Raw genomic sequence first — 17740 nt, 5'->3', positions numbered from 1 at the left:
GCTATTTTTTTATTTCCTCTTGATTTTTTCAGTGATCTCTTGGTTATTAAGTAGTGTATTGTTTAGCCTCCATGTGTTTGTATTTTTTTAAAGATTTTTTTTTTCCTGTTATTGATATCTAGTCTCATAGGATTGTAGTCAGAAAAGATACTTGATATGATTTCAATTTTGTTAAATTTACCGAGGTTTGATTTGTGACCCAAGATATGGTCTATCCTGGAGAATGTTCCATGAGCACTTGAGAAGAAAGTGTATTCTGTTGTTTTTGGATGGAATGGCCTATAAATATCAATTAAGTCCATCTTTTTTAATGTATCATTTAAAGCTTGTGTTTCCTTATTTATTTTCATTTTGGGTGATCTGTCCATTGGTGAAAGTGGGGTGTTAAAGTCCCCTACTATGAATGTGTTACTGTTGATTTCCCCTTTTATGGCTGTTAGTATGTGCCTTATGTATTGAAGTGCTCCTATGTTGGGTGCATAATTACTTAAAATTGTTATATCTTCTTCTTGGATTGATCCCTTGATCATTATGTAGTGCCTTTCTTTTCTGTTTTAATACTCTTTGTTTTAAAGTCTATTTTGTGTGATATGAGAATTGCTACTCCAGCTTTCTTTTGATTTCCATTTGCATGGAATATCTTTTTCTATTCCCTCACTTTCAATCTGTATGTGTCCCTAGGTCTCAAGTGGGTCTCTTGTAGATAGCATATATACGTGTCTTGTGTTTGTACCCATTCAGCCAGTCTATGTCTTTTGGTGGGAGCATTTAATCCATTTACATTTAAGGTAATTATCTATATGTATGTTCCTATTACCATTTTCTTAATTGTTTTGGGTTTGTTTTTGTAGGTCTTTTCCTTCTCTTGTGTTTCCTGCCTAGAGAAGTTCCTTTAGCATTTGTTGTAAAGCTGGTTTGGTGGTGCTGAATTCTCTTAGCTTTTGCTTGTCTATAAAGGTTTTAATTTCTCTCTCAAATCTGAATGAGATCCTTGCTGGGTAGAGTAATCTTGGTTGTAGAGTTTTCCCTTTCATCACTTTAAATATGTCCTGCCAGTCCCTTCTGGCTTGCAGAGTTTCTGCTGAAACGTCAGCTGTTAACCTTATGGGAGTTCGCTTCTATGTTATTTGTTGTCTTTCCCTTGCTGTTTTTAATATTTTTTCTTTGTATTTAATTTTTGATAGTTTGATTAATATGTGTCTTGGAATGTTTCTCCTTGCATTTATCCTGTATGAGACTCTCTGTGCTTCCTGGACTTGATTAACTATTTCCTTTCCCATATTAGGGAAGTTTTCAACTATAATCTCTTCAAATATTTTCTCAGTCCCTTTCTTTTTCTCTTCTTCTGAAACCCCTATAAGTCGAATGTTGGTGTGTTTAATGGTGTCCCAGAAGTCTCTGAGACTGTCCTCAATTCTTTTCATTCTTTTTTCTTTATTCTGCTCTGCAGTAGTTATTTCCACTATTTTATCTTCCAGATCACTTGTCAGTTCTTCTGCCTTAGGTATTCTGCTATTGATCCTTTCTAGAGAATTTTTTATTTCAGTTATTGTGTTGTTCATCATTATTTGTTTGCTCTTTAGTTCTTCTAGGTCCTTGTTAAATGTTTCTTGTATTTTCTCCATTCTATTTCCAAGATTTTGGATCATCTTTACCAACATTATTCTGAATTCTTTTTCAGGTAGACTGCCTATTTCCTCTTCATTTGTTAGGTCTGGTGGGTTTTTATGTTGTTCCTGCATCTGCTGTGTGTTTCTCTGTCTTCTCGTTTTGTTTAACATACTGTGTTTGTGGTCTCCTTTTCACAGGCTGCAGGTTCGTAGTTCCCGTTGTTTTTGGTGTCTGCCCGTAGTGGCTAAGGTTGGTTCAGTGGGTTGTGTAGGCTTCCTGGTGGAAGGGACTAGTGTCTGTGTTCTGGTGGATGAGGTTGGATCTTGGCTTTCTGGTGTACAGGTCTGCATCTGGTAGGGTGTTTTGGGGTGCCTGTGAACTTATTATGATTTTAGGCAGCCTCTTTGCTAATGGGTGGGGTTGTGTTCCTGTCTTGTTAGTTGTTTGGCATAGGGTGTCCAGCACTGTAGCTTGCTGGTCGTTGAGTGGAGCTGGGTCTTGGTGTTGAGATGGAGATCTCTCAGAGATTTTTGCCATTTGATATTATGTGGAACTTTGAGGTCTCTGCTGCACCAGTTTTCTGAACTTGGCTCTCCCACCTCAGAGGCACAGCTCTGACGCCCGACTGGAGCACCAAAACCCTGTTATCCACACAGCTCAGAATAAAAGGGAGAAAGAAAGAGAGAAAGAAAGAAAGAAAGAAAGAAAGAAAGAAAGAAAGAAAGGAAAGAAGGAAGGAAGGAAGGAAGGAAGGAAGAAGGAAAATGAAACGAAATGAAATGTTATTAAACTAAAAAATAATTATTTTTAAAAAATGTTTAATGTAATATAAAGAAAAAGAAAGAAGAGAGCAACCAAACGAAAAACCAAATCCACCAATGATAATAAGCAGTAAAAACTACATTAAAAAAAAACAAAACAAGAAACGGACAGACAGAACCTTAGGACAAATGGTAAAAGCAAAGCTATACAGACAAAAGCACACAAAGAAGTGTACACATACACATTCACAAAAAGAGGAAAAGGGAAAAATACACATATATCGTTGCTCCCAAAGTCCACCTCCTCAATTTGTGATGATTCGTTTTCTATTCAGGTATTCCACAGATGCAGGGTACATCAAGTTTACTGTGGAGATTTAATCCGCTGCTCCTGAGGCTGCTGGGAGAGATTTCCCTTTCTCTTCTTTGTTCGCACAGCTCCCGGGGCTCAACTTTGGATTTGGCCCCGCCTTTGCGTGTTGGTCGTGGGAGAGCATCTGTTCTTCGCTCAGACAGGACGGGGTTAAAGAAGCCACTGATTCGGGGGCTCTGGCTCACTCAGGCCGGGGGGAGGGAGGGGCACGGAGGGCGGGGCGAGCCTGCGGCGGCAGAGGCCGGCGTGACGTTTCACCAGCCTGAGGCGCACCGTGCGTTCTCCCGGGGAAGTTGTCCCTGGATCATGGGACCCTGGTGGTGGTGGGCTGCACAGGCCCCGGGAGGGGAGGCATGGAGAGTGACCTGTGCTCGCACACAGGCTTCTTGGTGGCGGCAGCAGCAGCCTTAACGTCTCATGCCCGTCTCTGGGGTCCGCGCTGATAGCCACAGCTCGCGCCCGTCTCTGGAGCTCTTTAAGGAGGTGCCCTGAATCCCCTCTCCTGGCACACCCGAAACAATGGCCTCTTGCCTCTTCGGCAGGTCCAGACTATTTCCCAGACCCCCTCCCGACTAGGCGTGGTGCACCAACCCCCTGCGGGCTGTGTTCACTCTGCCAACCCCAGTCCTCTCCCTGCGCTCTGACCGAAGCCCAAGCCTCAGCTCCCAGCCCTGCCCGCCCCGGTGGGTGAGCAGACAAGCCTCTCAGGCTGGTAAGTGCTGGTCAGCACCTATCCTGTGTGCGAGAATCTCTTCACTTTGCCCTCTGCATCCCTGTTGCTGTGCTCTCCTCCACGGCTCTGAAGCTTCCTCCCTCTGCCACCCACAGTCTCCGCCCGTGAAGGGGCTTCCTAGTGTGTGGAAACCTTTCCGCCTTCACAGCTCCCTCCCACTGGTGCAGGTCCCATCCCTGTTCTTTGTCTCTTGTTTTTTCATTTTTCTTTTGCCCTACCCAGGTACGTGGGGAGTTTCTTGCCTTTTGGGAGGTCTGAGGTCTTCTGCCAGCGTTCAGTGGGTGTTCTGTAGGAGACGTTCCACGTGTAGATGTATTTCTGGTGTATCTGTGGAAGGAAGGTGATCTGCACGTCTTACTCTTCCACCATCTTGAAGCTCCCCCCCTGTAATGCAATCTTATAGCCACTCTTCAACAAGACACCATCAGTAACTTGATAGTATAGTCAGAGTGAGATTTACTGTGAAGGTGTTGACATTTAGCCTTGTGTTCATTTGGATGTACAGTTTTCTAGTATTTGCAAAGGTAATTTATTTTTATATTCTTTTTCTCAAAGAGGTCCCCCAAATTACGTGAGCTGCAGCACACCTGTACCACCCCTGGGTAAGGAGTATAATTCAAATGTTATAGACAATAGATTAGTAAGATTAATCTAATGTTTTTTCATTCATTAAGTTAAATTAATATATTTGAGAACTGGTTTTCACACTCAACTCTTCTTTTTTTTTTAATTTTTTTTTTTTTTTTAAACATCTTTATTGGGGTATAATTGCTTTACAATGGTGTGTTAGTTTCTGCTTTATAACAAAGTGAATCAGCTATACATACACACATGTTCCCATATGTCTTCCCTCTTGCGTCTCCCTCCCTCCCACTCTCCCCATCCCACCCTTCCAGGCTGTCACAAAGCACCGAGCTAATATCCCTGTGCCTTGCGGCTGCTTCCCCCCAGCTATCTACCTTACTACGTTTGTTAGTGTGTATATGTCCATGACTCTCTCTCGCCCTGTCAAAACTCACCCCTCCCCCTCCCCATACCCTCAAGTCCGTTCTCCAGTAGGTCTGCGTCTTTATTCCTATCTTACCCCTAGGTTCTTCATGACATTTTTTTCCCTTAAATTCCATATATATGTGTTAGCATACGGTATTTGTCTTTTTCTTTCTGACTTACTTCACTCTGTATGACAGACTCTAGGTCTATCCATCTCATTACAAATAGCTCAATTTCATTTCTTTTTAAGGCTGAGTAATATTCCATTGTGTATATGTGCCACATCTTCTTTATCCATTCATCCGATGATGGGCGCTTAGGTTGTTTCCATGTCCTGGCTATTGTAAATAGAGCTGCAATGAACATTTTGGTACATGACTCTTTTTGAATTTTGGTTTTCTCAGGGTATATGCCAAGTAGTGGGATTGCTGGGTCATATGGTAATTCTATTTGTAGTTTTTTAAGGAACCTCCATACTGTTCTCCACAGTGGCTGAACCAATTCACATTCCCACCAGCAGTGCAAGAGTGTCCCCTTTTCTCCACACCCTCTCCAGCATTTATTGTTTCTAGATTTTTTGATGATGGCCATTCTGACTGGTGTGAGATGATATCTCATTGTAGTTTTGATTTGCATTTCTCTAATGATTAATGATGTTGAGCATTCTTTCATGTGTTTGTTGGCATTCTGTATATCTTCTTTGGAGAAATGTCTATTTAGGTCTTCTGCCCATTTTTGGATGGGGTTGTTTGTTTTTTTGTTATTGAGCTGCATGAGCTGCTTGTAAATTTTGGAGATTAATCCTTTGTCAGTTGCTTCATTTGCAAATGTTTTCTCCCATTCTGAGGGTTGTCTTTTGGTCTTGGTTATGGTTTCCTTTGCTGTGCAAAAGCTTTGAAGTTTCATTAGGTCCCATTTGTTTATTTTTGTTTTTATTTCCATTACTCTAGGAGGTGGGTCAGAAAGGATCTTGCTGTGATTTATGTCATAGAGTGTTCTTCCTATGTTTTCTTCTAAGAGTTTGATAGTTTCTGGCCTTACATTTAGGTCTTTAATCCATTTTGAGCTTATTTTTGTGTATGGTGTTAGGGAGTGATCTAATCTCATACTTTTACATGTACCAGTCCAGTTTTCCCAGCACCATTTATTGAAGAGGCTGTCCTTTCTCCACTGTACATTCCTGCCTCCTTTATCAAAGATAAGGTGTCCATATGTGCGTGGGTTTATCTCTGGGCTTTCTATCCTGTTCCACTGATCTATCTTTCTGTTTTTGTGCCAGTACCATACTGTCTTGATTACTGTTGCTTTGTAATATAGTCTGAAGTCAGGGAGCCTGATTCCTCCAGCTCCTTTTTTCGTTCTCAAGATTGCTTTGGCTATTCGGGGTCTTTTGTGTTTCCATACAAATTGCGAAATTTTTTGTTCTAGTTCTGTGAAAAATGCCAGTGGTAGTTTGATAGGGATTGCATTGAATCTGTAGATTGCTTTGGGTAGTAGAGTCATTTTCACAATGTTGATTCTTCCCATCCAAGAACATGGTATATCTCTCCATCTATTTGTATCATCTTTAATTTCTTTCATCAGTGTCTTATAATTTTCTGCATACAGGTCTTTCGTATCCTTAGGTAGGTTTATTCCTAGATATTTTATTCTTTTTGTTGCAATGGTAAATGGGAGTGTTTTCTTGATTTCACTTTCAGATTTTTCATCATTAGTATATAGGAATGCCAGAGATTTCTGTGCATTAATTTTGTATCCTGCTACTTTACCAAATTCATTGATTAGCTCTAGTAGTTTTCTGGTAGCATCTTTAGGATTCTCTATGTATAGTATCATGTCATCTGCAAACAGTGACAGCTTTACTTCTTCTTTTCCGATTTGGATTCCTTTTATTTCCTTTTCTTCTCTGATTGCTGTGGCTAAAACTTCCAAAACTATGTTGAATAAGAGTGGTGAGAGTGGGCAACCTTGTCTTGTTCCTGATCTTAGTGGAAATGCTTTCAGTTTTTCACCATTGAGGATGATGTTTGCTGTGGGCTTGTCATATATGGCTTTTATTATGTTTAGGAAAGTTCCCTCTATGCCTACTTTCTGGAGGGTTTTTATCATAAATGGGTGTTGAATTTTGTCGAAAGCTTTCTCTGCCTCTATTGAGATGATCATATGGTTTTTCTCCTTCAATTTGTTAATATGGTTTATCACATTGATAGATTTGCGTATATTGAAGAATCCTTGCATTCCTGGAATAAACCCCACTTGATCATGGTGTATGATCCTTTTAATGTGCTGTTGGATTCTGTTTGCTAGTATTTTGTTGAGGATTTTTGCATCTATGTTCATCAGTGATATTGGCCTGTAGTTTTCTTTCTTTGTGACATCCTTGTCTGGTTTTGGTATGAAGGTGATGGTGGCTTCGTAGAAGGAATTTGGGAGTGTTCCTCCCTCTGCTATATTTTGGAAGAGTTTGAGAAGGATAGGTGTTAGCTCTTCTCTAAACGTTTGATAGAATTCACCTGTGAAGCCATCTGGTCCTGGGCTTTTGTTTGTTGGAAGGTTTTTAATCACAGTTTCAATTTCAGTGCTTGTGATTGGTCTGTTCATATTTTCTATTTCTTCCTGATTCAGTCTTGGCAGGTTGTGCATTTCTAAGAATTTGTCCATTTCTTCCAGATTGTCCATTTTATTGGCATAGAGTTGCTTGTAGTAATCTCTCATGATTTTTTTTATTTCTGCAGTGTCAGTTGTTACTTCTCCTTTTTCATTTCTAATTCTATTGATTTGAGTCTTCTCCCTTTTTTTCTTGATGAGTCTGGCTAGTGGTTTATCTATTTTGTTTATCTTCTCAAAGAACCAGCTTTTAGTTTTATTGATCTTTGCTATTGTTTCCTTCATTTCTTTTTCATTTATTTCTGATCTGATTTTTATGATTTCTTTCCTTCTGCTAGCTTTGGGGTTTTTTTGTTCTTCTTTCTCTAATTGCTTGAGGTGCAAGGTTAGGTTGTTTATTCGAGATGTTTCCTGCTTCTTAAGGTGGGCTTGTATTGCTATAAACTTCCCCCTTAGAACTGCTTTTGCTGCATCCCATAGGTTTTGGGTCGTTGTGTCTCCATTGTCATTTGTTTCTAGGTATTTTTTGATTTCCTCTTTGATTTCTTCAGTGATCACTTCATTATTAAGTAGTGTATTGTTTAGCCTCCATGTGTTTGTATTTTTTACAGATCTTTTCCTGTAATTGATATCTAGTCTCATGGCGTTGTGGTCGGAAAAGATACTTGATACAATTTCAGTTTTCTTAAATTTACCAAGGCTTGATTTGTGACCCAAGATATGATCTATCCTGGAGAATGTTCCATGAGCACTTGAGAAAAATGTGTATTCTGTTGTTTTTGGATGGAGTGTCCTATAAATATCAATTAAGTCCATCTTGTTTAATGTATCATTTAAAGCTTGTGTTTCCTTATTTATTTTCATTTTGGATGATCTGTCCATGGGTGAAAGTGGGGTGTTAAAGTCCCCTACTATGAATGTGTTACTGTTGATCTCCCCTTTTATGGTTGTTAGTATTTGCCTTATGTATTGAGGTGCTCCTATGTTGGGTGCATAAATATTTACAATTGTTATATCTTCTTCTTGGATCGATCCCTTGATCATTATGTAGTGTCCTTCTTTGTCCCTTTTAATAGTCCTTATTTTAAAGTCTATTTTGTCTGATATGAGAATTGCTACTCCAGCTTTCTTTTGGTTTCCATTTGCATGGAATATCTTTTTCCATCCCCTTACTTTCAGTCTGTATGTGTCTCTAGTTCTGAAGTGGGTCTCTTGTAGACAGCATATATAAGGGTCTTGTTTTTGTATCCATTCAGCCAATCTGTGTCTTTTGGTGGGAGCATTTAGTCCATTTACATTTAAGGTAATTATCGATATGTATGTTCCTATTTCCATTTTACATATTGTTTTGGGTTCGCTACTATAGGTCATTTCCTTCTCTTGTGTTTCGTGTCTAGAGAAGTTCCTTTAGCATTTGTTGTAAAGCTGGTTTGGTGGTGCTGAACTCTCTCAGCTTTTGCTTGTCTGTAAAGGTTTTAATTTCTCCATCAAATGTGAATGAGATCCTTGCTGGGTAGAGTAGTCTTGGTTGCAGGCTATTCTCCTTCATCACTTTCAGTATGTCCTGCCACTCCCTTCTGGCTTGTAGGGTTTCTGCTGAGAGATCAGCTGTTAACCTTATGGGGATTCCCTTGTGTGTTATTTGTTGTTTTTCCCTTGCTGCTTTTAATATGCTTTCTTTGTATTTAATTTTTGACAGTTTGATTAATATGTGTCTTGGCGTGTTTCTCCTTGTATTTATCCTGTATGGGACCCTCTGTACTTCCTGGACTTGATTAACTATTTCCTTTCCCATATTAGGGAAGTTTTCAACTATAATCTCTTCAAATATTTTCTCAGTCCCTTTCTTTCTTTCTTCTTCTTCTGGAACCCCTATAATTCGAATGTTGGTGCGTTTCATGTTGTCCCAGAGGTCTCTGAGACTGTCCTCAGTTCTTTTCATTCTTTTTTCTTTATTCTGCTCTGCAGTAGTTATTTCCACTACTTTATCTTCCAGGTCACTTATCCGTTCTTCTGCCTCAGTTATTCTGCTATTGATCCTATCTAGAGTGATTTTAATTTCATTTATTGCATTGTTCATCGTTGCTTGTTTCATCTTTAGTTCTTGTAGGTCCTTGTTAACTGTTTCTTGCATTTTGTCCATTCTACTTCCAAGATTTCGGATCATCCTTACTATCATTATTCTGAATTCTTTTTCAGGTAGATTGCCTATTTCCTCTTCATTTGTTAGGTCTGGTGGGTTTTTATCTTGCTCCTTCATCTGCTGTGTGTTTTTCTGTCTTCTCATTTTGCTTATCTTACTGTGTTTGGGGTCTCCTTTTTGCAGGCTGCACTTTCGTAGTTCCCGTTGTTTTTGATGTCTGTCTCCAGTGGCTAAGGTTGTTTCAGTGGGTTGTGTAGGCTTCCTGGTGGAGGGTACTAGTGCCTGTGTTGTGCTGGATGAGGCTGGATCTTGTCTCTCTAGTGGGCAGGTTCACGTCTGGTGGTGTGTTTTGGGGTGTCTGTGGCCTTATTATGATTTTAGGCAGCCTCTCTGCTAATGGGTGGGGTTGTGTTCCTGTTTTGCTAGTTGTTTGGCATAGGTTGTCCAGCACTGTGGCTTGCTGGTCGTTGAGTGAAGCTGGGTGCTGGTGTTAAGATGGAGGTCTCTGGGATATTTCCACCGTTTAATATTATGTGGAGCTGGGAGGTCTCTTGTTGACCAGTGTCCTGAAGTTGGCTCTCCTACCTCAGAGGCAGAGCCCTGACTCCTGGCTGGAGCACCAAGAGCCTTTCATCCACACAGCTCAGAATAAAAGGGAGAAAAAGTAGGGAGAATTAGTAGAAGTATGAGTAAAGAAAGAAGAAAAGGAGGAAAGGAAGGAAGGAAGAAAGAAGCAAAGAAGGAAAGAAAGGAGGGAGGGAGGGAGGGAGGGAGGAAGGAAGGAAGGAGGGAAAGAAGGAAAAAAGACAGAAAGAAAGATGATACAGTAAAAATAAAATAAAGTATAATATAGTTATTGAATTAAAAAATATTTAGAAAAAAAAAAAAAAAAGGGACGGATAGAACCTTAGGACAAATGTTGGAAGCAAAGCTATACAGAAAACATCTTACACAGAAGCATACACATACACCTTCACAAAAAGAGGTAAAGGGGGAAAAATCATAAATCCTGCTCCCTGAGACCACCTCCTCAATTTGGGGTGATTCGTTGTCTAAAGGAGGGAAGGAAGGAAGGAAAGAAAGAACGAAGGTAAAGTATAATAAAGTTATTACAATTAAACTTAATTATTAAGAAAAAGAATTTTTAAAAAAAAGTCATGGACGGATAGAGCCCTAGGACAAATGGTGGAAGCAAGAGTATACAGACAGGATCTCACACAGAAGCATACACGTACACATTCACAAAAAGAGGAAAAGGGAAAAAAATCATAGATCTCGCTCCTAAATTCCACCTCTTCAATTTGGGATCATTCCTTGTCTATTCAGGTATTCCACAGATGCAGGGTATATCAAGTTGATTGTGGAGCTTTAATCCGCTGCTTCTGTGGCTGCTGGGAGAGATTTCCCTTTCTCTTCTTTGTTCTCACAGCTCACAGGAGCTCAGCTTTGGATTTGGCCCTGTCTCTGCGTGTAGGTCGCTGGAGGGCGTCTGTTTTTTCGCTCAGACAGGACGGGGTTAAAGGAGCCGCTGATTCGGGGCCTCCGGCTCACTCAGGCCGGGGGTTGGGGGATGGGGGTAGGAGGGGCACTACGTGCGGGGCGGGCCTGCGGCTGCAGAGGCAGCGTGACGTTGCGGCAGAGGCCGGCGTGATGTTGCACCAGCCTGAGACCCGCCGTGCGTACTCCCGGGGAAGTTGTCCCTGGATCCCGGGAACCTGGCAGTGGCGGGCTGCACAGGCTCCGCGGAAGAGGGGTGTGGAGAGTGACCTGTGCTCGCACACAGGCCCCTTGGTGGCGGCAGCAGCAGCCTTAGCGTCTCCCGCCCGTCTCTGGGGTCCGCGGTTTTAGCCGCGGCTCGCGCCCGTCTCTGGAGTTTGCGCTTTCAGCCGCGGCTCGCGCCCGTCTCGGGGGCTCGCGCCCTCAGCCGCGGCTCGCGCCCGTCTCTGGGGTTCGCGCTTTTAGCCGCGGCTCGCGCCCGTCTCTGGAGTTCCTTTAAGCAGCGCTCTTAAACCCCTCTCCTCGCGCACCAGGAAACACAGAGGGAAGAAAAAGTCTCTTGCCTCTTCGGCCGGTGCAGGCTTTTCCCCGAACTCCCTCCCGGCTAGTCGTGGTGCACTAACCCCTTCAGGCTATGTTCAAGCCGCCAACCCCAGTCCTCTCCCTGAGCTCCGTCCAAAACCAAAACCCGAGCCTCAGCTCGCAGCCCCGCCCGCCCCGGTGGGTGAGCAGCAAGCCTCTCGGGTTGGTGAGTGCCGGTCGGCACCGATCGTCTGTGCAGGAATCTCCCCGCTTTGCCCTCCGCACCCGTCGCTGTGCACTACTCCGCGGTCCCGAAACTCCCCCCTCCGCCTCCCGCAGTCTCCGCCCGCGGAGGGGCTTCCTAGTGTGTGGAAACTTTTCCTCCTTCACAGCTCCCTCCCACTGGTGCAGGTGCCGTCCTTATTCTTTTGTCTCTGTTTTTTCTTTTGCCCTACCCAGTTACGTGGGGAGTTTCTTGCCTTTTGGGAGGTCTGAGGTCTTCTGCCAGCCTTCAGTAGGAGTTCTGTAGGAGTTGTTCCACGTGTGGATGTATTTCTGGTGTATCCGTGGGGAGGAAGGCGATCTCCGCGTCTTACTCTTCCGCCATCTTCAAGGTCCCCCCCACACTCAACTCTTCTGACTTTAGGGTCCATGACCTTCTAACTACAACTGGAGTTCTCCACCCTGTCTGTACACTTGAATCGCCCAATGGACATCCAGGGTTGAGAATCACTGCCTTATACTCCTTTTGTTAACATTTCTTATAGTTAAATACAGATTAAAAATTTGAAAATAATACATTCTTAAGGAAATTTCCCAAAAGGCAAAATAGTGGAACAAAGAAATGAAATCTTTGCATTTATTTTTCAAGTAATCAGTTCGCTGATGATTCAACTGTGCCTCTTGTTAATGAGTGTTAATGAACATTTAATCATACAAAGATAAGTTGTTTCTTCTTATCTGGAAAAATTCTAATATGGCAAACAGACTGTATTTGTTCTGCAATCAGTTATTGATATTTTTTCTGACTTGGAATACATAATTAAATATCTAGTGACTCTCTGTTTTCTAATCTACATAAGTTTGAATCAATTTTTTTTTTTTTTTGCGGTACGCGGGCCTCTCGCTGTCGTGGCCTCTCCTGCTGTGGAGCGCAGCCTCTGGACGTGCAGGCTCAGCGGCCATGGCTCACGGGCCTAGCTGCTCCGTGGCATGTGGGATCTTCCCGGACTGGGGCACGAACCCGTGTCCCCTGAATCGGCAGGCAGACTCTCAACCACTGCGCCACCAGGGAAGCCCTGAATCAAATTATTTTTATTCAGGTTTTATTCAATTGCCCTTTGAGCTTTCCATCAATGACCACCGTCCCCACTGGCATCTTCACTTCACTGATGCATTGTCTCTTGCTCTGCATTCTAGGTATGGAGCAGAAAAGCACTTCCCTCAACAGTTGAGCTTTTATTAGCTTCCATTGCCTAATTCAAGCATTAACTTTGCTTATAAAAGCTACTTTTTCAACCCGTCTTTTCAATAGTTAACTTCCATATCTAATAAGGACTAGAGAAACAAGAGCAATTATATGTGAGAGAAATTATTTGCATAGTTCCAAATTCCCCTGGTTCCCTTGGACAAACAGTCTGCTCTTGTTTTGTAACTCCCTTTATCCATTTACGGTGGCACTTCTTACCCTCCATAAATGATTATTTTTCTCCTTTTAGGCAACTCAGAGAACCTGTGATGTAATGAATAGAGTAACTGACTAAAAGACTTAGATTCTGATCCATTTGAAGTGCTGTGTAAAATTGCCAGAGGTGATTAAACCCTCTGAAACTCAGTTTTTAAAATAACTGTGAAGTTCGAATATAAATATGACTTCAGTCTAACTCACAGAGTTGGTCAATAGACAAATGTGATATTTATATCATCTTTTATTTGACAGGAAGATATTTGCTCTTGGAAGATATTTGTTCTTTGACTGCAAAATCTTTGACTGAATGCATGCAAATTTAGAAAGCTGTACTATGAAGTATACTCCAAACGAACACTTGATCCACCTAAGCTTTTCACCTGAGTGTGGTAAACCACAAGAGGCCACATGTCTTTCTTCACTAATTGGAAAATATTATAGACATTCAATATTTCCTTTCACTTAGAAATGCCTCCTAGGAAGATATGTATTACCATATTTTAAGAATATGAAGTGTCTAAATGGTTTAAAATCTGATTGGCTTTCAGTAATTCAAGGGCCACTATTGATTGTTACACATGAGTATCTGTAAAATTAATTCCTTGTACAACATTATTTCTCAAAGGAACTTAAGCCAGTATCTCCAAATATGTGATGGTAAAAATCACAGCAAGGGCTAAATGTTCACATTGATACTCACTTGAGTCATTGAATGAGACAGGAAACACAGACATTGTTGAGTAGACTAAACCTCTCACTTGACAGATACTGAAACAGATTAAGTGGTTCTGTCAAGCAGCCGTTTTATTATAGAATTGGAATTAGAACCCTTAAATCAAAGTCTAGGGCTCTTTTAACTACTCCATACTGACTATGGAGATATTCCCCTGAATGTTCTCACTAAAACAGCAAATATTTAAAATTGCAGGGGTTAGGGAAAGAATATGTTTAAAAAGTAAGAAGGCAACGTATTTAGATTTTTATCAACGCTTCAACAAATGTTTCCGTTTTATAGTTTGATATCATAGGAGAGATGTTTCATTGATATACTACCTGAGCTCCTGGTTCCAGCATGGGTTTTCCTCGTAGACTATTAAAGCCTAGTTAAAACATATTTAATTTAGTTGCTGACTCATATTTGCAGCACTGGTCTTAAGTTGAGATTTAATTCTAGAAAGCATTATACTAAATTAATCTCATTGGAGTTCATTTTATTATCCTTATGTAGCAAATTTCAAAAATTCACTTAAAAAAAAAAGAGCGGAATAATTTCATATAAACGCTTTCCCAGTGGATCAATCACTTTGAAATCCACTACACAGCCTAATAAGGCAAACATTTTCCCTTGTTCAGGGCCAGCATTTAGGTGCACATTTTCAAAGTAATGATTACCAAGATGTTAGCAGTGTTAAATATTATCAGTTCTGCAAAATTGCATGTGGGGTATTCTGGACATTTTTAATCTGGACAAAATGTAAAGCAGGGGAAATCACCTAGAAAATTTAGCAAACATAGTCTTGGCTTTGCCGTTGGAGTGGGAGAGAAGACACTTTACACTGTTGCTTATACTACAGCTGTTCCCAAATTCTTGTGTGGCAATTGCAAAGAGGAATGCTTTCTTCAGAAATGTGTAACTCCAAGGTTATGGCCTTTTCTTTAAGAAGTAGGCTTCATCCCAGTTGTTCACTCTTAAGAGGGGATTGCAGGAGCTGGATGAATACTTCCATACCTAAATAGGAATTGTGTTTTCTGATAAAGAAAAGAGTTCCCAAACATCACGATGGTAAAAGGGCGTGATGCTGCTTGAGCCCCAGCTCTATCACTGATGCCGGAGAATCCCTCTACCCTCTCCGGGACTCGGTTTCTTCTTGTGTAATATGATGATCCCTATGACCCATTCTGTGCCAACTTTGAATCCTCCCAAGTGTCTAACTTCATTGTTCAAAGCAGGCTTCTTCTTCACCAGAGACTAAGATTATACCAGAAGTCAATGTTTTATTTTGTCAAATTCAGTGCTACAACCATTTCTCTGTGAATGAATGAATGAATGAATGAATGGAATATAAATAATGACACATATAGGAGACAAGGGAATTAGAAGGCTGCATATGTGGTCATTCATTGTAGAGTGGCTAATAACCTCAATAAATACAAGGTGTGTCAGATTCAAAGGAGTGAACATAGAGCATGTTTTCTAAAAAAAAAAAGCCCATTTGAAGTAAATTATTTTTGTGAGGTATATTGTTTGCTGCTCTCTTTCTGTTTCATATACACAGAAAGAGCATATTATACTCTCACATAAAATCCACTCAGAAAACAAAAGTGTGACAGGAGGAGTTCACTTTCTACAGTAGGATGCATCTGGTGAAACATTCCATCCAGTTTTTAGAAACAAATCATCCATTGCAATCACTATGCTGTAGTCTAGAAAGAACAGAGCACCAGGAGATGGGAAAACCTGGATCTGTACCCCCCGAAGGAAGGGGTCATATTTTCTTGGTTTATTTTACCTTCCTAGAACTTAGCTTGGTGCATGACACATAGAGAGTACTCAAAAAGAGGACTTCTGCTACCAACTCTGCTGCCTCCTAGGTAAGTGTCCTGGTCCAGGACACTTTTGAAAACAGAAGTTGAGGCAGAGCTGTGTGCTACGGCTTCCTTGGGAGGTCCCACCACAAGGCAGTAGGAATAAGGGAGAAACAATGAGAAACAAATTGAAGGTGGTACGTATGCTGCAGAGACAGCTAGTTCCCAGCACAGGATGCCATCCAAATATGCCATGTAGAAACCCTGAGCCTCAGATCCATCCACCAGAGGAGAGGAATTTATTTTTTCAGCTCCTATTTGTGTCCTATCCCTCACTTTACCCGCGGCAACACTGACTGTCCCACACGTGAGCAGCATGACCTGGCTGTGCTGGGCAACTGCTGGAGCAGCCATATTGCATTGCCTACAGTACAGCGCCTCATCTGAGCCGAGGGGTGATGGGAGGAAACAGGACCACGGCTAAGCCAAGCTGACCTTCGACGCAGGGGCAGCTCTTCCTTCAGAGGCATCATGGAGGCCATGCCCAAGGCCAGCATCCCCGGCGCGCCCACCCCACCAGGAATGGAGGCTCAGCGGGTCTCTCCACTGAGCTGGTGGCCAAGTCCCAGGAAACAGGCAAAGCTAAGCGTATCCGGGGGGCTTGGGGGTTGTTGCACGGGGTCAGGAACAGTGTGGCAGTTTAGAAAATTATCTGACCCACGTCTCGGTTTCTTCAGCTCCAAAATGCTGATCATATACATGTCATAAGAGTATATCATGAGGATAAAAATGAGTCACGGGACTTTAATCTTCTCATCCTTCTCGTCCCTCTCTTGCATGCATCCTGTAAACCGCCAACACAGGAAGAATGCCCTCACCGGCAAGCTCTCTGTCTGTCACCGGGAGATGCTAAAAAAATATCACACAGCCCATTAAACTGGTGTGCCGGCCTCAAGTAGACCCTGCTCACCGACACTCAGCTTTGCTGCTTTTCCCCACTGTTTACTCTCTTTTCTGCACCTTCCCCTCCACTCTCTATTCTCAACACATGTCCTTGTCCAGGGACAGACACAAGTTTTGGAAGCCCTGGGGGTTATACAGTATTGGGAATCCCTTTCAAGAAAAAAAAATTACAAATATAAAATTTGGTCTGAAAGTGAATATTTATTTTAAATGAGCAAAGAAAACACACCAAATACTAAAGACTCCAGAATCCAAGTCCCTTTCTTCTGAGATCTCTTTAGGCAGTCTACCAGAAATGCTTACTGATTTCAATTTGGTTTACCTTCCTAACACCGAATACCCAAGAGTAGCATTTCTCAAACCTCAAAGTACCTCTGAATTTCTGGGGAACTTGTGAAAATGCTGATCTTGACTCAGAAGGTCTGGATGGTCTCTGAGGGTCTACATTTTTTTTTTCTATCCTTCTCTTTCCAACTGACATATCTGTATGAAGCCAATTCTCTCTATAAACTTCAATTAAAACAACATGTCTTTTTTTTTAACCTCTGTATTGGAGTATAATTGCTTTACAATGGTGTGTTAATTTCTGCTGTATAACAAAGTGAATCAGCTATACATAAACATACATCCCCATATCTCCTCCCTCTTGCTTTGCCCTCCCACCCTCCGTATCCCACTTGTCTAGGTGGACACAAATCACTGAGCTGAGATGTTAAAAAAAAAAATCATTTGTATTCAGAACAAAAGAAATATTGTATGCAAAGAAAAACCAAAAATGCAAATTAAGGAAAACATCCATTGTGCTGTTTTTTCTGATAATCCACTTTCACATGTTAAAAAAATGAAATAGCACACCTAAGGAAAAAGAGAAAGCCAACAGAATATTTCAGGGAAGTAAAATTTTCAAGTGAAGAAACCAAGGAAAAACAGGTTTTAAATGTGTATTTGCATTTGGACTTGAAAGATCTCAGTGTCAGGAATAATAGGGTGCAGCTTCTTTTTTTTTTATTGAAGTATAGTTGATTTATCATATTATATTAGTTTCATAACTTCTTTTTAAGTATGGGAAAAACCACCAGGAAATCCAATGTGAGGTGATAGATCCCCATCTTACTAATTCTAAAGGGGAACCATATGGCATCCCAAAGGCATGGAAATACCCAAGAAGTGCTCACATGCACACACACCGTCATACTAGTCACACTTTACTAGAGAGATTTTCCTAGAATATATGTGTTTTGTAGAAATTGCCTTGTTTGCCTTTCATTAACTCGGGCTGTAGGAATGAAGGGTGAAGCTAGTGTAATGTCATGATGCATTTGTTCGT

General features: G+C 41.4%; 1 pseudogene; it reads right to left on the bottom strand.

Moving 5' to 3' along the window:
* Positions 1 to 16007, bottom strand: part of LOC116751140 — a 33255-nt pseudogene extending 17248 nt beyond the window's left edge.
* Between the last annotated feature and the right edge of the window lie 1733 nt (positions 16008 to 17740).

Source organism: Phocoena sinus, chromosome 3 (assembly GCF_008692025.1).
Source record: "Phocoena sinus isolate mPhoSin1 chromosome 3, mPhoSin1.pri, whole genome shotgun sequence".
NCBI classification, from domain to species: domain Eukaryota; kingdom Metazoa; phylum Chordata; class Mammalia; order Artiodactyla; family Phocoenidae; genus Phocoena; species Phocoena sinus.
Note: the sequence above shows the minus strand (reverse complement) of the source record. Positions and strands in the feature narration are given on the sequence as shown.